Below are 27,336 nucleotides of genomic sequence, written 5' to 3'. Positions count from 1 at the left end.
AGCCCTAAACTAAAAAGTATGCCTGGATACCTAGCAGAAGTCCAAGCAAAGAAAACTTTATTGAGGCTGGGGAGGATAATGAAAGAACAAAGAATAAACAGAATGAAGGAATCAAAATAGAGAGCAAAAACTAGCCAGCACAGAGGGCTCATCCCCTGCCCTTGCTTGCTACTGCTGTTTAATCCCTTCTTGACTCTTGAATCCTGCCTTTTCCTGGACTTTGTCATCCATCACTCCAGGTGCATCCTTGTCATCCCTCTATTCCCAACTCCAAACTCCTGACTGATGGCAAAAGGTCCCTTTTAAAAAGGCAATGCAGTACCACTACTTGGTCATGGTCAATTGACCAGCCAGTGCTTCTGGCCTCATCTGTAACTCCTTGCAAGGAAATGGGAACCAGTCTCGTCTGAAGATTCAGACACCCAAATATCTGGACAGAGTAGGACTGATGCCCTATGCTTCTCCTAATTGCCAGAAGGACTAAGGAGTGGCCTCTTCTCTTTCTCCAGGCACCTTTACTACACTGCTTAGGACAGTGCTTCCTCCAAACTCCTGGATGGCTGCATGACTTCCCCTCTGGATAATAAGTGCAGTGTAACCAATAGACAGCTAGTTGGACTCCAAATCTGGGTAGTGGCCCAGTCCATCTCCTGGACAATAATAAGCCCCTGGAGTACATTTTCCATTCCTTGCGATCTCTCCCACATGCACACACATAAAACCAGTTAAGAGTGGATAACTTGCCTAAAATACGTTATCAATTGGAACAATGGAAGAAACCAGAGTACCCTGGGAAAAACCCATACCAATGTGGTAATACGTGCAGATTCCATAAGACACTAAGCAACCATCATCTGAACCCAGGACTTCTAAGCTATGAGAAAGTAGTACTAATCAATGAAGAGCATTAAGTAGATTTAGTAATATACTGATATCCATGAACTGTACGGATATTTACATTCAGTGTTACAATGTTATTAATGGTAATTTAACAAAATAAAGATTAATTGATGAATTGATAGACTGATTGATGGTTTTGCATGAGTCAGGCTTAAAACATAATGAAGAACAATGGCAGGTTCCTTTAATGTACTATGCTGTACATCATTTCATGATCTGCATCAGAATGCTATAATGATGTTTACAGTTGGCAGGTCATGGCATACACCAAGAATCCTTTGATTCTTCTTAACGCATAACCCAGAAACTGCTTAAATTAATAATGAAAATCATTGTACCTGATTTCTTGAGAAAGTGGGAGCTTGGAATATAACATTAAAAACAACATTACAGGGGTTCCCAAGTTCAGTCCTGGGGTACCACTGTGGTTGCAGGATACACTTTAACCAGTTCCACAAATAAGTGGTTCAGACTTTCTTCTTAAATGATCTAATTGTTTAGTTAGTCTTCTTCTTCTCTTATTTCGCACTAGCTGAAATTGCCTGGGAGGAAAACAGGGTTAAATTGTTAGAAAAAAATATAATTAAAAAACACAACTTGACAGATTATTTTTTGTTTTGTGGTGTAGTAATAAGTTTTTTCAAGCAGAATTTTTGACGATGAAAAAAAATACATCAATTAAATTAATATTTTTATTAGGTTGATTTAATCCCATTTTCTACTACAACACTGTTACAATAAGAATAATGTAAGATGAAAGTATACAGTAGTTAACTAAAACAAATATTAAAAAATAAACAAATAATGCTATGTATTTTTCATAATAAAACTGTTGGTTGCTTTTACAGAGCACACCAGGAACATTTCGAGAATCAACTGGATGATAACATACATACAAGACCACAAGATTTTAATAAAAATAAACATTAAACGACAAACAAATAATACTATAGTTTTTCATGATAAAACTGTTGGTTGGTTTTACGGAGCACACCAGAAACGTTCCGACCGTCAACTGGACAATACAAAATAACTAAAAAAAAACCACAACTTGACAGATTAATTTTAGTTTTGTGGAGTAGTAATAAGTTTTTCCATGCAGAATTTTTGATGATAAAAAAAACATCAGTTAAATTAATATTATCATTAGTTTGATTTAATTCTATTACCACTACAACATTTTTACAATATAGAATAATATAAGATGAAAATATAGTTAACAAAAACCAATATTTTTTTAAATCAATTTTATTGTAATCATTCCGTACAAATAGATCAATTTTTACAAAAAATAGGATTGAAAACAAATCAAACCCCACCACTGGAGAAGGAGAGCATGGCCAAAGGAGTAATACTTAAGGCTTGTAAACATGCCTAAATTGTTGAGTTTAATAGGGCAAAAAAGATAATGGAGAAGGAAAAGAAATGCGGAAATAATTATTCCTTCTTATTCTAAAATGTTATTGATTAGATCCTGCCAGGTTTTGAAAAAATTCTGTACAAATCCTCTAACTGAGAATTTGATTTATTCCAATTTCAAATAATATAAAACATTGGTTTCCCACTGACTTATTAGAGGAGAGTTAGGATTCTTCCAATTTAACAAAATCAGTCAGCGTGCCAAAAGTGTAGTGAATGCAATCACAGTTTGCTTGTTCTTCTCCACTTCAAATTCATCTGGAAGAACACCAAACACAGCTGTTAATGGGTTCGGAGGGATTGTGATACCAATGCTGTCTGAAGGGCACTTAAACATTTTGGTCCAAAATGATGTTAGTTTGGTGCAGGCCCAAAACATGTGACCCAGTGAGGCAGGAGCTTGGTTGCAACGTTCGCAGGTTGGATCTTGCCCTGGAAACATCTTGGACAGTTTTTAAGCAAGACAGATGAGCTTGATATATAATTTTGAGTTGAATAATTCTATGCTTTGTGCATATGGAGCTCGAGTGAATTCTCTGCATTGCTACCTTCCACTCCTTTTCTGATATATTAATTAAGAGATATTTTTCTCATTGTCCTCTTGGATCTTTGAAAGGAAGGGACTCTAATAAAATTTTATATATTGCAGAAATGGTGTCCAAGTCCTCGAAATTGAGCAGTATTTTTTCCAGCATGGTGGAGGGTACGAGATGAGGAAAATCGGGCAGGTTCTGTTTAACAGAGTTTCTAATTTGTATGATAGTGAAAGAAATGTGTAGCTGGGAGGTTAAATTTGGAATGTAATTGTTCAAAGGATGCAAAGATATTGTCTATATGAAGATCTCTGATCAATTTAATCCCAAATCTTTTCCAGATATTAAAAACTAGATATGTTTGTGAGGGTTGAAAGAGGTGGTTCTCCTGCAGAAGTGCCACAGATAAAAGATTTTCCATCTTAAATTGCTTTCTAAATTGGTTCCATGTTCTGAGTGAGTGAAGCACAATTGGGTTATTAGTATATTTGCGATAACTTGCATTTATTGAGCACAGAGCAGGGAATATAATGAAGTACTGTAGGATTTTACTTCTATTGTGGACCAAGCCTGTGTATGTTCATTTATTTGTGTCCAGGTTTTTTATGGGCTTGTATGTTTGCTGCCCAGTAATAAAACTGAAAATTAGGGTAGAGCCATGCCACCTTCTGCCTGAGGTCTTTGTAGGGTCGCTGTTTGGATACGTGAATGTTTTGAAGTTCCAAATAAATGAGGTTATGGTTGAATCTAATTGCTTTAAAAAATGATTTATTGATATATATTGGAATGTTTTGAAATAAAAAAAGAAGCTTAGGAAGGATATTCATCTTAACAACGTATATGCTTGTGAATTCACTGGAAAGAGTATACTTTTATTCAAATTAATTCTGAGACCAGAGATCTTTTGAAATTCTGTAAGTGCTGTTAAAACTGTAGGCACAGTGTTTTCTGGGTCTGATATATATAAAACCATATCATCTGCATATAGAGAAATTTTCTGTTCCAGTCCCTTCTCTGATAATCCCCTTTATCTGATAAGAATTATGACAGTGGACCACCAGTGGTTCAATGATGATTGCAAACAACAGTGGTGACAAGGGGCATCCTTGTCTGGTGCCACGTTCTAGTTTAAAGTAGTCTGAATAAATGTTTTTAATACAAACTGAAGCTTCTGGACTGGTGTACAGTAGTTTGATCCATGCACAAATATTCGGGCCAAACCCAAATTTCTCCAATGCAGTGAAAAGGTAGTTCCATTCAATCATATCAAATGCTTTTTCTGCATCCAATGATAATAATATCTCTGGGGTGTTTGACTTTGCTGGTGAATATATTACATTAAACAGGTGTTGAAGATTGGAAGATAAGTGTCGGCCTTTAATAAATCCAGTTTGATCCTGTGATATTACCGAAGGCAGCACCTTCTCCATCCTTCTAGCTATAATTTTTGAGAGTATCTTAACATCATTATTCAGAAGTGAAATTGGTCTGTATGATGCACATTGTAACAAGTCCTTATTTTGTTTAGGAAAGACGATGATTAATGCTTGACGAAAAGTTTGAGGTAGAATTTGATTGTTTCTAGCTTCTGTAAATGTTGCCAATAAGAGGGGAGCTAGCCGAGTGGAGAATTTCTTATAAAATTCTACAGGGTAGCCATCAGGGCCTGCTGATTTACCGCCTTGAAGTGACTTTATAGCATCTTGTAATTCTGATAGGGTCAGAGGTTATCCAGTTCCTCAGCACTAAAAGTATCTATTTGTGGTGTCTGTAATGTATCCAGAAATGCATTATATTGTGTGTTGTCTTCTTTAAACTCAGTAGAATGTAAGGTTTTATAGTAGTCTCTAAATGTGTGCATTATATTTTTATGGTCAATGATTTCATCTCCATCCGTGTTGGTGATTACTGGGATTGCATTGCGAACTTCTTGCTTGTGGATTTGTTGAGCTAAAAGCTTATTAGCTTTCTCTCCGTGTTCATAGTAATGATGTCTTGATTTATAAATAAGTTGTTCAGTTTCTTTAGTTGTCAAGATGTTGAGTTCTGTATGCAGAGCCTGCCTTTTTCCTATGAAGAGCCTCACTTGGACGCCTGGCTTGTTCTTCATCTATTCTAGTAATTTCGCTTCTTAGCTCTGACACTTTCTTGGTTTCTATTTTATTTCTGTGGGAAAGATATGAAATAATCTGTCCTCTTTAAGAAGGCCTTTAGAGTTTCCCAGAGTGTTCCTGCAGAAACCTCTGAGGGTATGTTTGTCTCTAGGAAGAAGCAGATTTGTTTGGATATAAATTCTGTACAGTTCTCGTCTGCTAATAGAAGTGGGTTAAGACGCCATCTGCGTGGTGAGTGTGAGGGGCATAATGATTTTAGCTCCAAAACTAGAGGTGCATGGTCGGAGATAACAATTGTGGTCATATTTGCAAGATTTAATCGTAGGCAAGAAATTATTACCTATAAACAAATAATCAATTCTTGAGCAGCTATGATGCACTTGTGAGCAGAATGAATATGTTCTTGAGTTTGGGTTAAAAACCTCCAGGGGTCTGATAAGTTGTGGTCGGTTACAAACTGTGTATTTGTCTTTGCAGTGTTAGATGTAGTCCCCCCTATGGCAGGAGTCCTATCTAAGAGTGGATTTAAAACACAATTAAAGTCCCCAGTCATTATAATTTTATGAGTGTTCACATTGGGAATGGATGCAAATAGATTTTGCATGAATTCCTTATCATCAGTATTGGGTGCATAAACAAATATTAAATGACAAACAAATAATACTATGGATTTTTCATGATAAAACTGTTGGTTGCTTTTACGGTGCACACCAGAAACGTTCGGACTATCAACTGGATGATAACATACATACAAGACCGCAAGATCGTTGCCATCTGCTTTATATACTGTAAAAGATTGTGGCTAATTGTTGAAGGGGTGTTCATTGGAAGGTGCTTTGTAGAATAAAAACTCTTCATTTTATTTATATTCTTATATTGTGGACTGTATTGCTGTGTCTGGGGCTCTCTTGTGGTTACTAAGCGTCAGTTGGATGATAACATACATACAAGACCACAAGATTGTTACAGACTGCTTTATATATATGATTCAGATATATGTGCTAGTATATTTACATGGAAACAAACTTCAGAATTTGCATTTTTTGCCACATCCTTAAATGTTTAATTCACCTTTTCCTGTGGGGTTTAATCCCCTCATTGTATCTAAATACTGATGATTATTGATGATCAGTGCAGACAGAGGTGCAAATGACACTGAATGTTAAATCAGGGCTGCTTATTCAGTATAAAATTCACTTGTGGGCTAATTAATAAGAAAAGGCTTATGAGCAAAAATCGTAAAAGAAAGAAAAAGAACAAGATACAAATGCTTGCTTCCTTCCCCTAAAACTTTAGCCAACCCATTTTGTAACTTCTGAATTGACACAAAAAAAATGAAGAAACTGGGAAATAACAGCTTGTTTAATAAAGGCAGGAGTCCACTTAAAGCAGAAGGTGGTCGGGATGAACGTCTGTAGTTAAGGTGGTCTGCAGGACTGAACTTGTGAACCCATTAGATAAGCCTTTTAATACTAATTAGCACACAAATGAATGTAACATTGAAGGAGCGGCTATGCTTTAATATCCAGTGTCATTTGCACCCATGTCTGCATTGCTCATCACTTATCTTGTGTATCTGAATAGAATTTAAAGGGGCAAACTCCACAGACAAAGGGGATGTGAAATAAAAATGGTAAAAAAAAGTTGTGTTTAATCTGTGATAAGAAAAATGCATCTCCAAATTTCTTCTAATGGCAAATATGAGTGTCCATACTAGCGCACTTAAAAGACCAGCAGAACAATTACATTTGATGAGACATACAGTGAGAGTGAGCCAGTGATCTGTGCACCGGCTTGGCCTGAAAGCCTAGTGGTCACAGTGGCACTTCACGACTGAAATTGGGAACCCCTGCAATATTGTATTAAATTGGCATGCCCGTTTATGATGGGCATAGAAAAAAGTCTTCTGCAATTAGCAACTTTATCTTAGACTGCTTCCTAGCACACCACAGACATTTAAGTATGAAAAAACCTTCATAATGATAGACTCAGTTACTTAGCAGAGGGTCAGCATAGAAAAAGTACATAACAACTAGACAGAAAGAATTTTAAGACCCTGATGCGCATAGCATATATGGCTCATTTTGCATAACTGACAAATATGACTGGTATGTCTTGACAGGTCTCTCAGTTATCAACCAAAATGTAAAGTTTTGTAGCATAAATGAAAGCTACAACTGAGTTTGTAGAGGGTACATTAAGGCACATTTTTTGTGATTTCTGTTGTAGTTCACAATTCAAAGGTGTGTTGAATCAGGATTACATGATGATATAGTCAGTGGCCTATAAAGATGTAGAGTTGGCCCTTACAATGCACTAGATGGGTGTCCTCAATTATAATGCCTATACCAAGCATGGCATATTATTTAGCAACTCACTTTTATATATATTTTTTTATAGCATGACCCAAGCATCAATTATGTAATGACTGACAATAAAATTAATGGCTGAGGAGTAGATATTTTGATACCAGTGCATTAATATTTAGATGGCTGCTGCAAACATATGAGAACAGAATATACTGTATAAAACTTTCGTGTGGTCTATTTAAATGAAACAAAAAATGTTTAGGAGAAGAACATAAATGATAAAAATTTGCCTGTCATACAAATGTATTCAAAACTACCAATTTATGACCTACTAATATTCAGTACATTCTAAACAGTCACAGTCTGCATGCTATGTACCTAAAAAAGGAGCTGGAAGAGCACCAATGTCCTTTGAGTGCTTTGATGACTTAAATTAGCACCCTACATAGCTTCCTCTGTTTAAGATTAAAGATGTTTAATTCTCTTAGCCTGTCATAGCTGAACACGCCCTTTAGTCCCAATATGCAGCTGCTCAAGCTTTGTCTTATTTGCAACATGCTGACCAGAAATGCACACAGTACTCCAGATTTACCTCACTAGTGTATTATACATTTTGTACATGACACCCCTTGGTTTATATTCAACAGTTTTTACAATATATATTAACCTTTTTATTTATTTTTTTGTTTTTCTTATAGTATCTGCACATTACCATTTCAGACATTGGTTACTGTATTAAGCACTTTGCACTTCTCTACAGTACACTGCATTTTCCAAATGTTGGCTCAGGCTTGAAGTGCTGGTGACTATTGTAACTCTGGTATGAGACACCAAACACACACACACACGCACGCACACACACGCATGCACACACCCACACACACATAAAAATAAAATTAATTAATTTGTGGCTTTGAGTGAAAGTTGCAGGTGTATAACACTGTAAGAGCCAAAATGGGAAAATGACAAATTAGAAATTAGTTTTTTTTTTTAGTTTTATGTCTTCCTGGTTGAAAGTAACTAATATAGCATTTCAGTTTAAATACCTACATATATTTTATGGGCTGCACAGTGGAGCAGTGATAGCTCTGCTGCCTCACAGTAATGAGACCTGCTTTGTACCCTATGCTAGCTGGGATACACTCCAGGCCCTTGTGCAACCCCAGTCTAGATTAAGAGGGTTAGAAAATTATATTTATTTTATAAAACAAACTTAAAAACATGTAAAATAAAGGAAATATGAAAGCTGTTAGAATTGTCTACATAATTCACAAGGATGTAAGGATGACATGATATGCTGTCATTGCTGCAGTGGCTACTTGGGTTACACACCAAGTCATCATCAACTCTGTTAAGCAGCTAAGGATATTGAACAGCCAGCACTAAGATCTTTCAAGAGTATGCAGTCACCAAATTACCCATAACTACTGTATTTAATGGAAAGAAATATAAGCTTATTAAATATACAAGAAAATATGTATATATATATATATTTATATATATATATATAACAGCTCAGTTGGTTATAGAAAAAACATCTACTCTTTTAACAGCAGGTTTAGTAATCCTGCTGTTGTGTGTGACTCGGGATCTTTCTCAGTGCTTGATTTTGGAAAGCATAATTCTTTAAAACATTTAACTTCTTTTAATAATATTTGCATCTTTTACATTTTTTCTGACTGCAATCAGGTGTATCTAAGTCACTCCAGGTACTACAGTAACTCAGAATAACTATGTATCAAAAACATTTTGATTCTGGTAAGAGGTCACACCACAGGAACAGGAAATTCAAGCCAGGAATGGCGGACAAAGTTTTTGTAAAGAGAGTTGAAAGGTGATGCAATAATACACATGACAAGGAAGAACCTGTAAATACATACAGTATTTGGGTTTGTCTGCCCAGTCTTAAACTTCACAAAAATGATTCTCACTTATTCTTACAGTGGCTTATATTTCACAGTGTTTTCCCCTTATCTTCATGGTTTGTACAAAAACATTCAGATATACCAATGAACTTCTCCTAGGTGTTTATCCCAGGCTTGATCCCTACATCACCATACTGTTGTCCTACAGACAGACAGACAGACAGACAGACAGACAGACAGACAGACAGACAGACAGACAGATAGATAGATATTATAATGGCGTAGCAATGTGAATATTAATTTCAGTCAGATATATGCAAACACTACCTGAAATACACTCCGTTGTAAACTGTAGAATAAAAAAATAATGTCATTAATCCATTTGCAACCATAAATTATTACATTAAATGGCAGATAATATTATTTGGGAATTCCCTGATTTTATATTATCTTTGTCTTTTCATCAGGAGAAACAGCTCTTTTATTTTGATTTTAATCAAAAATATTTTAAACTACATTGCTAAGTTAAATTTCTAAGCCTATATGTTTCCTTTAGCATTTAATTTTTATTCATAAGCCCTTTGTTAGGAACACATTGTTCTTTGGTCTGGCCATTTTATTCTTGTATTTAACATTTATTAATTTGAATTTCTTGTTATATTCATTTTGAATCAGTCTTCTTTTTGCAGTAGGTGCTAACCTTTTGCAACTGCGAAAGGTAGCACTGTCATGTAGTATGGCAGGCACCTTTGCAGAGGATGACCAGTGGCAAAGTTGCACTTCAAAAGAAATTGGTGTTCCCAGAGAAATGTTTCAATCAGTGGTTTCTAACCCCAGTCCTGGGTAGCCACTATGGCTGCAGTTTTTATTCCAACCAGTTCCATAAATAGTGACTAATTATATTACTAATTGATTTCATTGTTTAATAAGATGCTTTTTTCTTCCTCCATTCTGCATTTAGAAAGCAGCAATAATTTACATTCATAGGAAATTCTGAAATATTCTTATTTTTCCATAGTTTTGGTCCATAAATATCTTAAACTGACAACCGTTATAAACAATACTGAACATTCTCTGTCTGCCACACTAACATTAAGTACTTTCAGCCAACAAATTACTCAGCAGAAGTGTGTCAAGAAACCCTATGAGGGATCCTCGGTGTGGTGTAGCGGGTCCACGGCTCAGAAGAAAAGCCCAATTTTTTAAATAGATAATTACCACACTCATGGCTTACAGAGGGGGTGTGGTAGTGTGGCCGGATTGGTTCTTGAATGCTACGTGAGGCAGGTGTTTCCTTGCTTATGTGCACAGGTGAGGAATCGTCTGCATCCGTAATTGAAGCCAGGAACTGCTAATTGTCACACCTGAGCCTCGTCCCCATTATATATATTAGGAGCGTGAGTGCGGAGAGGTGAGAAAAAAAAAGACAACGGGCAAGGCTAGAAAAGTAATGAGCCAGTGCAAGATAGAGAAAGTGAGCAATCAAGAGCAGACTTGCTGGTGTTTTGCAGGCAGCTGGAAGGACAGTCCCCTGGAAAAGGTATTTGGCCAACGCTGGGTGGGGCTGAAAGAAGTGGTTGCCTTTTTTGCCCTTTGTAGGCTATTTTATTATGACATGCACAGGCGGTAGATCAGGGCAGTACTCTCTAAAAAGCTGAACAGCGACAGACGATGAGGGAGAGAGTAATACAGGGTGAGTCAAAATTACGTTAACACTAATGGTACTGCTATGTGTATACTTATATACAATTTTTGTGGACAATTTATGTGCCACATATGGTACATGTGTTGAACATGATGGCGAACAGTTGAGATATTCCTGTAAATCATCTTGCACATATGAAGTATATTTTGTGAATAAATTGTTTCCACCATTCAAATGTTAACATAATTTTGACTCACCCTGTACTTTCAAAAATTGGAAGTGTTGTCATTATTTTGAGTTTGCTTTAGTCAAAGATTGAAAGAACATTGTCGTTCATTGTACACTTTGACCCAACACAAAATGCATTAAAAAAAAAACCCATCAAATTTCTTAAAGCATTCAACACAGCAGCAATGTGAAACTTGTGGATAAAAATGCTGGAACTAAGTGTCATGCAGATGCTCCTGGATCTCAGAACACCCATTGTGGGAAATAACCAGTAAGGAAAAATGACTTAACATGTGAGCAAAAAACCAACATACTAAGGAATATAAAGCGGGATACATCAAATATTCCTGCACTCAGTTTGTAGCCCTGCAATCACTACTGCTTAAGGAGCTCTGTTACACCTTATCAGAGGAGCACCTCGCCCGATGATGCAAAGGGCAAAGATCCCAAGTAAGAATAAAATTAAGGTGGAGAGGTTTCAGAGTCGTCTAGCTTCCATATAAAAAGGAATGTTTGATTGCATTTAAATAAGTTGGATGGCAATTACATTGGCAAATCATGGCATGTTAAGGGACTGTGGCATTTTGGGAATGTGCAGAACTGTCTTAAACGTTTTATTGCAGATGCTATTTCAATACAGGTAATGTTTCATCTGCTATGATCAGACAAATTGGAAAAGGCAGGAGAGCAACTAGAAATCTAAGTGAATGACCAATGTTAAAAAAGTGAGCACATTACAATTAGAACTTAAATGTGTAATCCAGACATTGAAAAACTGACTGAATTTGACAATGTCACTGCCATGGAAATAAGTTACATCATTTTTGTTAATGTTTCTTAACTCAGTAACTGAAATGATTCCCTCTGTTACCAACACTGTAATGATGAATCACTCTCTCCTTAAAATGCTGACTATTTCAACCAGGGGACCTTGGGAAGGAACAAACATCTATCAGCATGTTCCATTTATGGACACAACAAGCTGGGTGTGTCCTATTCAAATATTAATGTCATTACATGCAAACCTGTGGTTCAACTGGGCAGATCTGACCACATTTTACTTCCACCTATAATCCTGTTATCAGCCAGCAGAAGATCTCTTATTATCCAAGCCACAGTTTCTTGTGTGTGTTTGGTAGGTTGTGGTTTGTGATATTTATATTTTTTCTTGATTGTCTGTAAAATTTTAATTACCCCCTTGGGGACAAATAAATCTATCTATCTATCTATCTATCTATCTATCTATCTATCTATCTATCTATCTAGGCTTTGATAATTTTTCATTTTGTTTTTTGACTTTAGTCAGAATTCTGGCTTTGATGAAAAATCTTACAACACTCAGTGTTCTAAAGGACTATTCTTTTTAAAAACTCCCTTAAAAGATATATACTATGGTTTAAAAAAAAAATCCCATCCAATTGTGCTTCACTTCTATTTCCATTTGAATATACCACTACATCTCTGTGAGAGACCTCCCAATGCTGCTATGGCCGCCAGGTATGCATTACCTAGCAATAGCACAAGATATAATAATTTCACCCATGATCGTCATGCTTGGACCCCGGTATGCAAAAAATGTAAGGCAGTCTATTAAATGTTAAAATGGGAAATGAAACTATAAAGGTTCTGCTGAAGATTATCCTAACATATTTAAATGCACATGTGTCCAGGATTTCCTTGCCTGCCATTAGAAATCAGGCCAGTGTTTCTTCATCTGTTGCTCCACCAACTACTCCCAGCCTAACTGTGGATGCAGGTAGCATTCTTGATAACTAATGTTTGTTCTACAGCCAAACCAAAATTAAGGCTCTGCATTTTTACAGATGTGTTAAATAGTTCCTTAACATTTTTTTTAACCGGGAATATTTGTATGCTCAGCAGGATGTTGTCTGTTACTGTCTCTGTTTAGACATTGTTTTTCTTTTTGTGTGTGTGCGGAGTTTGATCTGCTGCTGGGGATTAAAATTGTAGTTGAAAGAAGAACTGATCCTCATTTGCCCCATTGCACTACACAACGAACTGTAACCTTGAGCTGTTAATGCCTGCATTTGCCTGATGACAAAGACCACTCTATCTTGGGGATCAATGTATAGCTCAAAATAACTGCAGTCCATACTCTCCTGAGTCCTATTAATAGTTTTTTTTTTCCTCCAGTTTGGCACAGGTACAGTAAAGAAAGGCACAACTGAGTTATTTATAGAATTGCAACTTCTATTCGTTTCTCTCGAAAGTCCACAAAAAAAAAGTGAGATTGCTGCAGCCTTGTGGGTATGCAGCCCTTAATAAAGCTGCAGTGAATTCACTGAACAGTGATGTTTTTTTTTTGCTTATTTGTTTGTTTTTTGCACATAAATAAATAAACAGAACACAATGACCAAACCCACTTTGCATTATCTGTGGTTTCATGAAGATATTTTGGCTAGTGGGGGGCACATTGTCTCAAGCCAGTTTTCATTAGAAGGTAAGCATTTTCCATGACAGGGCTGAGTCTATCCATCTTGTTCCTGGCAGCGGTACTTGCCTTTCAGTCAGGGTCTGACTGCTGATCAATGGGAGAAAAGCTTTTTGAAGGTGCTTTCAGGTCTAAAGGGTGAGAGAGATGATCAGAAAGCTGCCACAAGCTTCAGCTACTCATTGATGAATGAAGAACTCTGTCGGTCCGGTTGTCACATCAGTTACGCTCCCTAATTAGGACTCTTTTCCCTATTAAATTCTTCACTGCATTAAATACCACTTCTGCTTACAGCAATTAGTTTATCCATTAAGCTGCGCTTCATAATGCAGGGCTATCTCCGATGGAAATGGCTTTGGTATTCCTGTTCATTATTTATGAAACAGGTCTGGATGTTGCTCTATGCGGCTTCAGAGGGGCTGCTGTGAAAATAATTTCCTTCCCCCAAAGGCAGCTTGTGCTTAGCTGAAACATAGCTGTTTAGCCATTTTCCACCCCTCCTACATACCCCTGTGCTATTTTGTTCTTACTCTCAATGACTATTGTTTTCCAAATATTCAATTTTTTTGTTTTTTATTTCCACATTCTGCTGCATTTTATTGCAGTATCCCTTTGCTTCTTGTTCCTTAGCTGAAATAAATAAAGAAAAAAAAAATCCCAATTCCCCAGTCCCATAATTCACCCATTCCCCCTCCAAATATTGATTAGCAGCTACATTATTGTGCTAGAATTGTCAGCAGCCCCTACTTAATATAAAATGCATGAAATAAAATGAGAAAACAGTGATTCCCCCCAAATGATATTTGTTTGACGCTATAAAAAGGGCAGTCAATTCATGTTCAGGGCAGTGTATCAATATACTGCAGTCACCGTGAATTGGCTGCATGCTTTGCATTTCACTTCTGGCAATGGCCTAATAGACTGCAAAAAAAAAAAATCAATGTCACAATCTGTAACAATATAGTCATGTTCTGCTGTTTAAACATGACTAACTGTTCCTTTCCTTTTGTCTAATTTATTTTGAAAAGGTTTTTTTGAACCTCAATAATTCCAGACATCTACCATGAAGTATATTGTCTTTATGGTGCAAATCCATGAAATCCGAGGGCTTGTCTCTTTATAAGCTGATGACCAGCTTCATTCATTTCTAATGTCCAAAGAAAATCAGATTGAACTGTCAGAAATGCACACCATAGCAAGGCATTGTTATAGTCAGGCTGGAGAACGAAGCCATCTAAAAAAATACTTTTCAAAATCTTTTATGCAGCATAATAAAAAGAGAAATTACAAACAATTTGCCCCGAATCCAAAATTCAACATGCTCAACGGCTGATACACGTTCAACAAATTAAACCTATCCATCATGAAAAGAGAGAAAAAAAGCCAAGCCGTTGTAGGTACCAGGAAACTGCTCTCAGCAAAATACATGAAACTGAAGGCAGAAACTAAAGATTTAGACACTTGAACAGCTGAGACAAGATAATAATAACGACACACTGCAATGTGGCAAACAAGCATGCTGTCTGCTCGGCCACAGAGGATATAAAATTGAGACAGCTACAGTACAGATGTGAAGAAGGACAGTTAAAAATTAATGAAAAAGCCAACAGACGGACAAGCAAAACAAGAAAATGTGATTGGAGACAGACAAAAAAAACAAGTTGTTTTATTTAAAATGCATTTTTGGCTCTTAGGCAAGTATCCTAAGTTAATTTATTTTTTGTTTAGTATTTCTTTTTATACAGTATGTGCTTTGCACAGCATAACAGGTACTGACATAATCAAAAGCAAAACAGAATTGAAGTCTGAAGTAATAAGAACCTAAATGGGACAAGACAGAAAAATTAAGAGTAGGAGGAAGGCAATCAGCACATTCAGTTTATTCTTTTTTTGGAGATCACCCGTCACCACATTTGAATTCTTCTCATAACAGGCTGCATTAGACTTTATCCCTAAGAAACTTGGACAACAGATCATCTCCTTCATTGATCATTCATTCACTCATTTAATGAATTCACTTAATCCAATTTTAAGGATGCACAGAGCCGTAGTTTATCCTGGTAATAAATGGGGTCATTCTGAAACAACTTTGGATGAAATCATGACTTTTCATGTGGAACATTCACACACACCACCAATAGAAGCTGCTTATTAACTTCACCTGTACATCTTTGGAAATAAAACTGAAATAGTCAGGAGTGAAGCAGTAGTCCTAACCATTGAGATAACACTATTCTCTGTATAGCGCTCCTCATAATGAGCACTTGCACAAAAGAAATAAGAGTCATTTTCTTGTGGCAAGAATCATTTTCTTTTTAAAACTATACTTTGGAAATATAAAAATGACTATCTTTAAGACCTACAGGAATATTGTCAAAGTCAGCATGTTGAAAGCTGAATTAATTTGTTGTCATAATGTACGTGATGGAAACAAACGCTGATGAAGACTGCAGACTGCTTGGAATCTTGAGAGTCACACACAGTTCAGCAGTGGGGATGGCTGCCTGCTTTCAACTACGTTATTAAACAGATTGTGGAAGAGATGGGAACACAATGTGAAGACAACACTACAAGTAGATGAATAATGTTACTGTTCGCTTTCTGTCTAATGTCTATTACAATGTTGTATCTAAGAATTACTGGTTTATTAAATAAAATATATAAAGTGGTCAAACAAAAAAACTCATGCGCCACTCCTCACCTCAGTAACATTCACTTATTGCTAGGAGCTACATGGCACCTCATGTGGCATTTTATATCTAATACTCTAACATTCTTATATTCTTAATTGCTTTTACAATTAACTTAGATCAATACCAGAAAAAGCATCAGAAAGGGTGAGGGAAAAAAATGAAATAGTATCTTTCACAAAGAGTAAAAAAAGAAAATTCAGTAAATACTCCAGAACAAAAAAAGAAAACATAGAACAATTAGAAAATGAAAAAGAACTATTCATCAAATCATTGAAACTGAGCAAAAAATCAAATGAACTTAATAAATGCTTCAGCTATTTTACTGAAGAAGAATAAATAAATAAATAAATAAATAAATGGTTGAGGCTAAAGTAAATGAGCTAGTCATATCAAACATCAAGACAACGATGAACACATTTTCGATATTGACGGACTTGTTAATAAAGAGATTCCCTGTGGCTAGACTGTTAATCAGTAACATTACACTGAACTTCTGAGGCCTTAGCAGGAAAGCCACAGGTAAAAAATATCCAGAGTAGTGGTGCATGCGAAACTGCATTTTTGCACCATGACAGCACACCTGCATACACCGCGTTGCCAGTTAAAGGGCTCTTGACCAAAGCAATGTGAGTGTTGCTTTGCATCTCCGTATTCACCAGATCTCACTCCCTGTGACTTCTTTTTGTTTCTGAAATTAAAACTGAGACTGAAGGAAAGACAATTTGCTACTATGACAGAAATCGTAACCCTAACCCTAATTCTCATATACTGAGATAGAGGAAAAGGTCATCAGAACCACTTCCAGTTGTACAATATTTCTCAAATATCATATCTCTCGGTTTCTCATCATAACTAATTTATAGCATCGATACACATTTATCTCTATTTATAATCAAACTTTATATTAAACTGATATTATTGCAGTTAGGGAGGTCGAAAACGGTGGTGGAAGCTTTTCATGATTACATATGCATTACCTAGATTATGTGCAATGTAAAAAGAGTTATAGTCACCTAAAAACATAGAAAAAGTATTAGTATTATATAATATCTGTTACAATAAATTGCTATAGGTAAAATCATATTTAGGTACATTTAATTATGATAATGATAGCACAAAAATAAAATCATAAAATTAAATGTACAGCATTACCAGGAACGTGATGAGGACATAGCAGCATATTGTTCCCATTACATCTTTATATTTACATGGCATGTTCAATGTTTACACGTTATTGTTAAACTGATTTTGTCTAAATTAAAATAAAATTAGCAATAGTTATTGAAAAAATATGGATTATATTGAATACAGTTTTTAATGTCATAGACACATTTATATTTCCATGATACAAAAAAATTCAGATCGTTGTTTAAATAAAATACTGCTTCCGGTTAAGTAATTTTTCTCAAATTTCATATCTGTTTGCTTTTTATCATTAGAAGTATGTATACAAAATTTGAATCATCTATCTGTAATTATAACCATAGTTTACTTGGAAATTTGCGAAACTATTCAGTTAATCAGTTAAAGTACCACTTCTGGTTTCTAGAAGTGGCTCAAAAGTTGATAGGATTCCTTATTTTTGATATAAAGCAGCTGTACACAATCTCATTGACCTAGGTCAAAGCGTTTTCGAGTTATTGTTTTTACACACAGACAGAATAATTTTAAAAAATGGTATTTTTGGCTCAGGAAGGTCTAAAATGTCAAAATTCATCAAAATCTCAAGGTCAAATTTTTTCACGATTCTTATGCTTTCTCTATACTTTGTATATGAGAAAGTAAAAAATCACCAGGCTCTAGACATGTTAGCAAAAGACAGGAAATGTTAATAGGAATGGAAGAACCGTTGAGACCAGTGCATTGCATCTCAGGGAGAGTAGTTCGATGGTGTCTAAAAGCGAATTGCTTGTATAATAAAGATTTTTATGTTTTTTGTTTTTTTTTAACAATTCCAGGAATGTTTGGGTCCCCCCTTTTACTTATGAACAAATGTTTAAGGGAGTTTAACTCCATGGGTTTTTATCAGTGGTGCTGAAAAAAATAAAACACGTTATTTAGAAATTTTGCTATTCCTGTCTCAATGGGGCAGGCCTTCAAAAATAATCACAGAAAGATTAGACCTGCCCATACTTCTGTTATAATCAAGTCATTGTTCATTCCCGGCTCATGTTTAACGTACTTCTTTTTGCGTTCTTTGTGATCTGTTCATTATCATTCATTGTTTCATAATGTTTTCTTTTACACAATATTTTGTATTTTTCTAGTCATGTCAATTTTATTTCATTTTTGTTTATTTAATTTCTGTGTGTAAGAATATGTTCCTTTTATTTTGTAGGTAGATCTCCAAGAGGTGAGCCCACCCATCAGTCATAGTTAAGACACTGCCCTTGGCAATATAAAAGCTGCTGGGAATAAAAGTCCAGGGTGGTTCAGTTTGAATGGGCTCTCGTGGATTTTGATGATTCTTGTAACTATTGCTTTTTGTTTTATTTATCTGAATTTCTTCCCAAAGGAATGAAAAATCAAAAAAGAGATCTTCTTAAAATCTTTTTGATTTGACCTAGACAACAATGAGATCAGAATGAAATTAAATGGAGACATTTTCTTTAGTCTCATTCTTCTCAGATTTTTCTCCTGAGAAACAATACCCCAGTATTTTCACAGGTGTCACAAGTTTTAGCAGAGATCTCAGCAAAGTCATATAGTGGGCTCAGATTTTCCAAGTAGTGTCTTGACATTTTGGTAATAAAACCCTTTACTATAATAACAAAACTGTAGTCCTTGGTTCTGAATAATATTAATAGTTGCTCTAACTTATATTGCTGTACTCCAATTAGCTCATAATCATTCTAGAAAAAAGGACAGACAGTTCAAACCCAAAGGTTTTAGGTTCAAATCCCACTTCTGACACCACTGTGTGACCACAAGAAAGTCATTTCAGCTGCCTGTGCTCCAGCTGGAAAAACAAAAGAAATGTAACTTTCACTCAGATGCTGGAAACCACCTTAGATAAAGGCATCAATCTAATAGTAAACAAAAAATATGAAGTCTGGAAAGAGATAAAAACAAGACTAGAAGGAGACCTCACAAAACCTAACATATTTTTCAAACCAGATTCTCAAGTTTGACTTCTTTTACCTCAGTTATATCTTATGTCTCCTTTTTGTCTGAAGCTGTTTCTCCAAAGAAATTTTAGGAGCAACATCTGCGACAACGTTGATTCTTAAATTAAACATAAATAGGAATCTCTTTTAAGTCTCATGAGCCATCAAAGATCAACCATTTTGCAGTAATATTTACATTTGGCCTTTTGTTCTTAGATTGTGCTTAAACATTGTAAATTGAAACTAGATTACCTTAAATTGTCATTTGGGGAAGTCATTTCAGGTCGGGGAGCATAAACTGGTCCCCACACCCACCAGATAATGAATTAACTCAGGATACTAGTGGGTAAACCCCAGGCAGACACGTGGTACAGTCCATAAATGACCATATATCTGCTGCAGCCAGATATTAGGTGGCCGTCCCCTTGGCCTGGTCCAGCCACTTGGATCCTCAACAGTAAGAATCCCGCCACATGGCCATAGCACTGTAACTTATGCTCCTTCACAATGCAGGTAATGTGCATCATTTGGGACTCCATGAGAAACCGCTCGTTCAACACAAAGTCAAACCAGCTGTACCCAAGGATTTTATGAAGTGACACAGTACCGAAGGAGTCCAGTCTCAGGTCACTGGATATCGTCCACGTCTTGCAACGATATAGCAAAACAGGAAGCACCAGGACTCTAAAGACTTGGACTTTTGTCCTTTTGCAAAAATATTTTTCCTAAAAAAATACATATTTTTCAGCCCACATCCCTTTCCAGTGACCTCGTGACAACCCCATCCTCTCCCAATCTGTCTACTGACTTCATAGGAAAAGTCACTAGAGACATGAATGTTGCTGCCGAGATAAGTATACCTGTCATTGAGGTTGACATTCTCAGTGCAGACAGACACACTGTTGATGTTTGTGTCCAACATGTCATTAAAGATCTGAATCTTGGTTTTTATTCAGGACACTCACAAGCCCAGACACTCAGACTCCTCGCTCAGTCTTTCGAAAGCCCTGATCCGAGCCTCCATTGACTCTGCGAAGATTACAGCATTGTCAGCAAAGTCATTATCAGTGAATCTTTCTTCACCAACAGATGCCCCACAGCTGCTGGATCCCGTTTCTTTTTTGCTTTTGTTATATTTTTCCTTTTCATTTCAATAAATCCTCCATTATAAAGATCTTTTTATCTTCCTGCTCTATACAAGCCAGGGGTTGACAGTGATTCTCTCCTTTGAGAACCATTCTGAGTGTTTTTAGAAGTTTATAGAATATATTTTTGAACTTTCAAAGTGTAGCATATTTTTGTCCAGTGTAGGCACTTCCTCTGAATGGGCTGGTGATAGTCTAGCCTGCTTCTTTTGGTGTTTTTGAAGGCCTCACATCATCTTGGCCACTTTTGATATTAAATCACAACTTTAAATTTGAGTCTACTGGACTGGCCTCACTCCAGGCAAACTAATCACTAGTATCATGGGCTAAGGTTATTAAAGTTCAAAAGTGAAAAATGTCATCTGTTCATTATTGAACCTGCTTATTTTCATCCACACCTAGCATTATAATAGTGTTTACAAAAGATTCTCAGTGTACACTACAATGACTAAAACATATATGACGTAGGTGTTTGCCTAAATGGGCATGTGCACATCAGCAGAAAGGCCCCTGAAATGATGGTGATACAGCTGGCCAAGGGCTTTAGCACAAGACTGTAGAGACTGGTAAATTATTTGCTTTTTGGCAATTTATGCAGCATTCAAACTGTACACAATGCAACTGAGATGCATACAGGTAAGCAACACAACAAGCACCATGGAAAGCAACTCTTCTATTTCCGCTATGCTGCAATATGACCAATCAGAGAGTGAGATGTTGCAATTAGCAGGATCCAATTCAAGGAAGTGCTCCATAACAAGCATGAACAAATCAAAGACTCAATTAGAGCCTGCATTTTCTAATGTCTATGTTTGTAGTACATACGTTCAAATTGTAAGGCTGAGCCAGAGTTTTCAGAAGTAGCAGGTATTTGGCTGTGGATAGAGTTTTCAAAAGTCTACGTTTTAGAGGGTTAAAAGTGCCAGAATAGTGTGGACAAAAGACCAAAACGGAGACTTATGTCAGCCTTTTTAAATTAAAACATAGTAGTGTATGCATAGCACTAGAGTCTATCCCAGGAGCATTGAGAGAATGGCACAAAACAACACTTAAATGGGCACCAGTCCATTGCAGGGCACAGTTTGCGCACATTACATAACACTCACTTGCCAAATTGAGTTGTATATTAGAACTTGACCTGAAAAACTGCTGTATTGAGTTTCCTGGATTTGTTCACACCTGCCATCAACCTTGGAACTTACTAGTAAATTCCTGAAAACCACTGCTTTTAAGATTTAAAAATTAAAGTGTGTCTTTGGTTACATTCTTCATGTTTTTCAATTTCTCTTTTGGTCTATTCTTTTCTCAGACTGGGATATTTTGTTTCCTTAGTAATTGTTTTCTAGGCTGACCATGTAAACCTGACTCATCTGCTTTGGCCTTTATCCAACAAATATTAATCTTTTCAAAAACCTTACTACCTGTTTCATGTCGGTAGTTGATTCATTTGCCAAAGATCATCAGCCAATGTATGCCATTTTGTTTATCTTTTGGCACACGAAAGAATTGCAGATATTCATTTGCTTAATCCCTATGCCCAAATCTGTAGGTTTTGGGTTTTTTACTACTGGTTTAAGATAAATGAATTTACAATTTTCTCTCTTAGAACTGTTCCCTTAAAACTTTAGATACCATCCCAGATATATAGCATTCATTCATCTTGATGTATTCAAGTGATGAAAAAAGTAGAAATTGCCTCTGAAAAAGTTGTGTTTACCTCTCGCATGCTTTGATCTTTTTATTTCTTCATTTGCAGAATCATAATCCCAGCTATAAAAGGATATTATGTAATGTCTTAATCAAAAAACTTTATTCATCTCAAGTATCTGTAAGCAGCCTGTTAATTGTAGGATACAGATAAGTAAATGGCTGTAGATGAAGGGAATGTTGTGGTGGAAGAGAGACACAGAAAATGTTCCTTTATGGAATATGAGAACAAATTCATACAGTCTAATGCTGTGATTGTGTAAAACGTAGGGAGGAGAACAAGAGACCCATTGGCTAATAAATTCTGATTACTGATTAGATGAGATTACTGTATATTAGATTAGACTTTATTAATCCCACGGGGAAATTCAGATGCATACAGCAGCCGAAACAAAAAAACAATGGTACAGACTCACAGGACAAATAATGCAGACAATCGATCTTCAATTGATAAGTAAATAAATACAAAAATAAACTTAACAAGTTCATTAGATGGAATTATTGAATTTTGATAGCAGTGGACAGAAAAGACCCCCAGAGTCACTTCTTAGCACACCATGATGGAATTAGCCTGTGGCTGAAAGTGCTCCAAGAGGAGGGGATTTTTCATGATAGCATCCAATTGTGCCACCATTCTCATTTTCACAACAGCTTCAAGTTTGTCGAGGGTTCACCCTGTGATGGAGCATTCTTTCCAGATAAGTTTTGTTCAGGCATTGTGCTTCTTTTGTGCTGCAGTTGCTATAGAACACCAGACTGGCTACTGTAGACCGATAGGACATTTACAGCAGCTTGCTGCACACATCAGAAGACCTGAGTCCTGACCTGTGTCTCCTTAGGCAGTACAGTCTGCTCTGGCCCTTCTTATACAGTGCCACTGTGTTGTCAAACCAGTCCTCTTTGTTGTTTATGTGAAACCCCAGGTACTTGTAGTTCTGCACCACTTCTACATCCTCCCCTGAATGGTGACTGGTCTCAGAGGCTTTTTGGTACAGCAGAAGTCCACCACCAGCTCTTTTGTCTTGTTGAAGCTGAGTTGCAGGTTGTTATCCTTGCACCACAAGACAAAGCCCTCGACAAACTTCCTGTACTCTGATTCATCTCCATTATTAAAGCAGCCTATGATGGAGGAGTAAATCTGAAAATTTCTGTAGAAGGCAAGCTATGAGATTGTGCTGGAAGTCTGTTGTGTAGAGGGTAAACATGAATGGAGACATGACAGTTCCCTAAGGTGTTTCAGTGATTAACACTATCATTTCGGACACAAAGTCCCTCAGCCTCAAAAACTGCTGTCTGTTGGTGATCCATGATAGCCTAATAAGTAAGGGATGGCTCTTACTATTAGATAATTTGTCTGGACCTTGGCTTTTTATATATGTACCCTTTCCGTTTAAATCCCTAGTCTAGTGGGATGAGGCAGACATGACAGGAGAACATCTGTACCTCTGGGACATCCACAGTGGCCCTCACTTAAAGGTATGCCCAAGTTTCAGCTTAGAGACAAGATAAGCAGGCACTTGATGTCGCTTTAAAATTTTTTGTTTTAACAAAATCATCCTTTTTTAGAACTAGGTTTGTTTGGGGCTATAGAGCGTGCACTCACCAAGGTTTTCACTTGTCAAGATGTCAGTCAGTTTAACACCTTGTGGTTCTTGTTTAATTATGTTAAGGTCATACTTTCCACAGCTGTAAGAAAAAGATCAGATTTTATTCTGGAATAAAAAAAGCCAATGGACTCTACCAGATTATTAAGATCTAATGAAGGTGCATACAAGTATACACAAAAGAAATGAGCTTTATACTACCAAAGGCAACCAGCATGGAATGATTACAGTGAGAACCACAACGTATTAAATAAAGAAAACATAAAACATCTCCAGAATCATCAATGTGACTACTTGTAGAGCAGCCGAGTCCCTTATTAAGCTGCAGGATGGCTTATCCACTTGCCCACGTAAAAGCACTAATCAGTACTCAGTTTTACCTACAGCACTCTTGCTTTTCTGTTCTCTGGTTGAGTTATCTCCCTGCCAGGAAAATAAATCCCAGTTCATTCTCAGCTTGAAGTAAATAAGCTCTGTAAATGTGTAGACATTAAGATTCTACACATCTGAATATTATTTATTCTAGTGGCCCAGGACCCAGGGTACAAAGAAAATGCTATATGTGGATGTGAAACTAGTGTGTCTGTGGTAAGGTGCATTAGGGGTTTGTGGCGGTGCAAGTTTTCATGAAAAACAGTGAATCAGTGCAGACCTTGTGAGTGTAGATGTGTGAGAGGAAAGCCATGTGGCCACAAACATTCTTGATAAGGAAATTTGCTGACCATAATAAGGATTCTGTGATTCGTCTGGCAAACCCACACACACATGGATAAAAAGGGTTCTGTGAGTCTGTGGGTCTGTGAGTGACAGCACAAGTAAAAAGAAAATGAATGTAAGAAAGAGAAACCAAGAGAAAGCGAGAGCAGGATCAGAGAATCGGAACAGTGCTGTGATGAGGAAGCTTTGGAGTCAGGGAAGCCACATGGGGGAGCAAGGGGAATGGCTCATCCAGGGGAGATCAACTATGGTAAGCGGATGGAGCTTAGGAAATTCTTAGCTCTATGGGAGTCTACAGATGCCATTTAGGGCATATGAAAAACAGAGCCGGGCAAAGAATGCCAAAGGATGGAGCCATAAAATGGTTGACTACATTAGCTGGGAGTCTCATCCCATCTGAGTAAACCTGTGCAGGTGAGCTGGGTGAGACAGTGCACTGGGGCTGTAATGAGTACAGAGGATCCTGTATGTGCTTTTATTCCTGATGTTAACTATCCATCCATCCATCCATTTTCCAACCCGCTGAATCCGAACACAGGGTCACGGGGGTCTGCTGGAGCCAATCCCAGCCAACACAGGGCACAAGGCAAGAACCAACCCCGGGCAGGGTGCCAACCAACCGCAGTGATGATAACTATTTATGAATAAATTATTTATTAATGATTTTATTTTCCTCACAGTACACTTTTTATGGTTTATGTATTTATTTTTTAAGAGGACTTTGCACTGCACTTTATTCATTGGAAACTTCTTTAATTGTTGTTGTTGTGTGAAATAAAATGTATTTCTGAGGCACCTGTCTTTCTTGGTGGTTTGTACTCATTCGTCCTAATCCATTTCAGTCTATGACTATCAATGCCCTGAGTTCAAGGATGATTCCAACTGCGGGTATCCCGGGCACCACACTGTTACAGAAATCACTACCACAGATATGCATGCTCATATTGGTCCAATCAAAAGTTACCAATTAACTAATGAACTTAACTATGCAAATTTGTGATGTGAAAGAATGAAAAGTATCTGTAAGAAAATCTATACAATTACACTGAGAACTTTCAGACTAGGGTTGTGACATACACAGAATTAAACCCAGGACTAGTGACAAGCAAAGCAATTTGTGTGATATTGAATTTGCAGCAAAAACCTTGAGTTTCAGTTTGTAAAAAATATCAGCAAAGTTGTTTTGCCAAAAGTGTAATTCACGTCAGTAGCACATATATGTTTGACTCATCTGCGACGTTTTGCTCTATGTGTAAAAGCTTTGCAAAACTTTGAAGTGCCTTTCTGCTGCCTGGGTAAGTGGCACAAGTCAGATCACAGCAACACGGAAAAACTGGGGAAGATTCAGATAGTGTTGGAAAGCGGCCGAGGAAGGAGACAGCAACTTGGCTGAGGAATAACCCATAGGCACAGCAATATGCTTTGGTTGATACCCCAAAAACTTTTAAAAACCATAAAAAACACATCCTTGTGAGTTTTGTGTATCACAATTGCAAAATAAAATGGAAACACAAATAATGGGGGCAGTTTTGAGAAATTTTATGTTAAATGAAATTCTGCTGTTTTGCTCATCACTATTTCACAGTACTTTCCAGTTTTATTTTTTGCTTGGTGTAGCTTCTTAGACAACCCCAGCTGAATTTTAAGTTTAGAGGCAGCCCAATAAAGTTTATGGGATCCCAATCCACTGTACTCTCCTTGGTGCCACTGCTACTTTGTGACCTGTCTAATATTTATAGGGCCACAAACCTCAAAACTTGTGGGGCTACTTGACCTTCACAATCAAGGGTAGAGAAACTGGGACCGTCTACATGGGATTCCGAGTATCATCTGTTATTTTGGGAGAATAAGGCTGGTGCCATTGCAGTCCCCATGGAACTTCCTTTAACATGGTGTTTTTATACCCTTTGTGGGGCTCTGTTCCTATCTTTAGTTTTGAATAGCATTTTCTTTTTTTGAGAATTAAGTTTTTCCTACAGCTCCTGAATTTGGTTGTTTATTATTTCTTATTAATGTTCATATATATTTTTTTTCTCCATTCCTTTTCATTAAGATTAGGGGATGGGCACCCATAATTCCTCAGAGGCGAGCTGCTGCTAGTTTGAATTATTTTAAATTATTTTTTTTTTTACCCTCAGTCTAATTGCTGAGGCATTCAGTTGATTTTCTGTGTTTGTGGCCCACCTTCTCTACTTTAAGTTAAGAGCATAATTTTTCGACTAGGTTAAGTTATTTCATTTTGACATTTTTAGCTAAAGTTTGTCATTTTTTAATTCAGTGCTTACTCTTTGTTTTTAGATTTTTTCAACTGAGAAAAAGTAAGTGTTTTTTTGGTTATTTGAATGTTATCTCTGTATAAAGTGATAAGATGATCAGCCAGTCAGCTTTTGTGGCCGTGCCTGGGCATAATGTTGTTCAGCATACACAATAGGGTTGAAATGGCAGACACACAGAGGCAAGTGGGTGGCATAAAATAGTAAATCATGTAGCATATGTGTGTCATTTTGTCCAGTGTTCACAACAGGGGTGGAATGTTAGATGAAGAAAGAAGCACAAAGAAAGAGGGATGTAAGGCATATCCAGGGTGAACAGAGGTGCATAAATCCACAACATGTTCCAAAACAGACCTTTCATCGTACCATTAAATTTTACTATGTTGGTAGATTCAGAATTTGATAAACCAAAATGTTGTCCTCTTTCTTATTAGTATGGTCAGTCAGTCACTCATTTACCAACCCGCTTTATCCTAACACAGCGTCACGGGTGTCTGCTGGAGACAATCTCAGCCAACACAGGGTGCAAGGCAGGAACAAATCCCCAGCAAGGCACCAGCGCACCGCAGGACACACACACCCACACACCAGGGACAATTTAGGATCACCAATGCACCTAACCTGC

This window comes from Erpetoichthys calabaricus, chromosome 10 (assembly GCF_900747795.2).
Source record: "Erpetoichthys calabaricus chromosome 10, fErpCal1.3, whole genome shotgun sequence".
Classification (NCBI taxonomy): domain Eukaryota; kingdom Metazoa; phylum Chordata; class Cladistia; order Polypteriformes; family Polypteridae; genus Erpetoichthys; species Erpetoichthys calabaricus.
The sequence above is the reverse complement of the archived record's forward strand: the minus strand, read 5'-3'. Positions refer to the sequence as shown.